The 3,205-nt window shown below is 45.3% G+C and overlaps 1 protein-coding gene across 1 annotated transcript in view; it reads right to left on the minus strand.

The window, feature by feature from the left end:
• The window catches only part of SRM (spermidine synthase), a 13,148-nt gene that overhangs the window by 7,905 nt on the left and 2,038 nt on the right, over positions 1-3,205 (minus strand). The gene's annotated exons all lie outside the window — the stretch shown is intronic.

Consider the following 3,205-nt stretch of genomic DNA (forward strand, 5'->3'; position numbering starts at 1 on the left):
GGGGGGGGAGAAGAGGGATTGTTATTTACAGAAGATAAAGTGATTTGTGCATTCTGCTCAGCTCACAGGAAGTGACAAGGACACAACATTGCTGGTAGGATCAACAGGTATTTTCTTCACGTAGTTAGCCTCTGCGTCATCTTACTGTCCGGCGTCCTGCCCAAGACGTTGGGTTGCCAGGAGCTGAGCGGGACGGCGGCCACCAGAGGGTCCCTGGTTGCCAAGATGTGTATGGCCCTAAGCAAAAAGTTTTCCCAGCACACTCGACAGCCAGCATGCAAAAAAATCTGTCTCACCGCTAAGGTTAGAAACAGAGGTTAGGTTTAGATACACGTCTGAACGTGTATCTAAACCTCTGTTTTTAACCTTAGCAGCGGTGAGAAGTTTTTTTGCATGCTGGCTGGCGAGAGTGCTGGGAAAACGTTTTTGCTGTTTGCACTGTATTGGGCCCTTCCATGTGCACCGTGCTGTAAAGCTGGAAACAAATCAATGAGTGCGTTTGCCATTTGTTTTGCGTGTACGGCCCATAGACATCTCCCCAACTGGCTCTTGGCAACCTGGGACGCTCCAGCCGGAAATGGGGCACAAACAGCGGGGCGGCCATGACGCTCTAACTGCTAGCACCTCCCCCCCCCCATAACTTGAAGAGATGTCACCTAAGGGCAACAGCCTCATTACAGGGACGGCCCTGCTCACTGTGGACAGAACTTTCTTGCCTAGATCAACACACATTGCTTTGTAGAAATGAACACTTCTGTTGGATTTCTCGGCCCATTGCAGGGACATAGATGTTTCCTGAAGTACGTTTCGGGCTTATGAATTATCTATGAGAGATTGCTGAAAGCCCACAAGACATTGAAGATCATTCTGGGGGAACTTTATCTACTTCCAACATTGGGAGTGTCCAGAGTGCCCATTTCATGTTCCATTCTAATATCTCATAGAAGTCATTATCAGCCGAGAAGAATCTTTCCTCCCCATCCCTCCCCTCTTCATAATGGCATCTTCAACAGGGATTCCGCCTCTCGCCATTAAAAGCATCTTCTAGTTATTTCGTATGAGACTAGGGCTGCAACAACTAATCGACATAAATCAATTATAATCGATTATTGAAAAAGTTGTCAACTTTTTAAATAATCGATTAATCGGCTTCTGATCAGTTGGCCCTGTTCACGGCTCCACACACGAATTTATGAATTAGTCTTCAGCTATCCAGCGGCTGTTGGAGCCAATCCCAATTGATTATTTATAAACAATTTGCAGAGCCATTCACTCTGCACATCTCTGTGAACGTTCGTTCTGTGCAAACGCAAAAATGAACATTCTTAGTCTTTTCAGGTCAAATGTAATGTAATACCGCATGATGGCCACTAGAAGGTACTGAGGAGCAAAGGAAGTAAATATTTTATCTGCTCTCCAGCTCCACCTAGTGACCATATGACAATTGCATTACATTCGACAAACTATTTTTTTCACAATGCTCAGCTCCATTTAGTGGGCATAATGTCCCATTACATTCATTCGGAAAATAAACTATACTAAGAAGGTTCACATTTGTCGATCCGTACAGAACAAACGTTGACAGAGATCCAGAGGGCGTATGGTTCTGCAAGTTGTTTATAGACCCCCTAAGTGTTCATTATTTGAGCTCAGATTGTCTATGCCAAGATGCATCTCTGGCAAAGTAAAACAAATTTGGAAGTTCTCTTATTAAATCCCGAAGGATATATAGTAGGGCTGCGGAAATTAAAGATTAATTTCTCGATTAATCGTTAAACTTTTTGATCGATTAAAATGATTTTGATCGCTAATGAAAACACTCACCTCTCCGCCAGCTTCCTGGAGCCCCACTCGGCGATCCAGTGACGTCACGGACATCGGCGTCACCGGGCACCTCCCCCCTTCCCCAAGTGGCACCGTCGGCTAAAGAAGGGAAGGGGGGAGGAGTCTGGTGAAGTCGATGCCCTTGACGTCACCGGACACTTCCCACCGTCCGTTAGCCTACGGAGCCACTTGGGCCGGTGAGTTTGCCCAAGAAACTTTCTGCACGAGCGCCAGCCAAGGCATTGGGTCTATACACATACAGCACAGCTATTAAGTAATAAAATGAACTAGGATCACACTAATCCAGCACGTTATTATTCTGAGTTGCCCCACTCAAGCGGCGGCCATATTGAGTGGGGCACGGGAGATTAATAACGTGCTGCATTAGTGTGATCCTAGTTCATTTTATTACTTCATTGCTGTGCTGTATGTGTGTAGGCCAATGTAGTTGGATCTGGATGTGCGTTATAATTAGATCGAACACGAAAATTTTAATCATTACCAGCCCTAATATATATGTATTCTTGGGCTGGACTTCAGCACAGATGAAGCACTTTGTTAAGAACTATGAACATCCCTGGATTCTCTTTTTCTCGATATAAAAAGATCTAATGACATATTGATAGGGTGGCCACTACAGACATGGTGCCGGCCTGAGCAGATGTATGAGTAACATTTTACATATCTGCATGTGGTGCTGTAAGTATATTGGATTCTATTCTATTTTCACGTTGATATGTGAAGGCATGGCTCAGTTGATGGGTTATCCCTGGATGGTACCAATATTTCAATGTAGGTGTTTACTGTGGTCTGTCCCCACACAGGGAGATTTCCCCTCACTTCCTGTCCATGAGACCCTTCAGGAGAGGTCAGCCAGCATTGAGCAAAGTGTGGACGAGCACAGGAAGCTGTAATTGACACAAACAACTGATAGAACCCGTACACTCAGCCCCGCGGCAGGCAAGCTTGGTGGCCCTGTGTGATAACCGCACATTGAGCGATTTCAGGGCTTGCCTACACAGGCTGCAATAGGCAATGCCCAGCACCCAACTTAATAGACGCTAGGCATCAACCTTATGGAAGTATCTAAATATTTACCCTGAACTACGCAGGATTACTTGTGTAGTTGGGTATGAGATGAAAGGGGAATAATAACGTCCTCTCATAGGTGTGTCTGCGCCATTTATAATGATTTGTAGCTGAAGTTTAGATGACAATCCATTCAGGGATGCAGCACCAGTCACACAACTGAGCTCTTATGAAGTCTGTGCTACGTCCTGATGACTACTATAACATTGCTGGATCCTCCTCACAGTGGTAAGCTTCGAACACAATCCCCCCCCCCTCCCCCCATTCAAAAACCTAAATATTATTTGCAAAT

Source organism: Nanorana parkeri, unplaced genomic scaffold, assembly GCF_000935625.1.
Source record: "Nanorana parkeri isolate BGI_ZX_2015 unplaced genomic scaffold, ASM93562v1 scaffold376, whole genome shotgun sequence".
NCBI lineage: Eukaryota > Metazoa > Chordata > Amphibia > Anura > Dicroglossidae > Nanorana > Nanorana parkeri.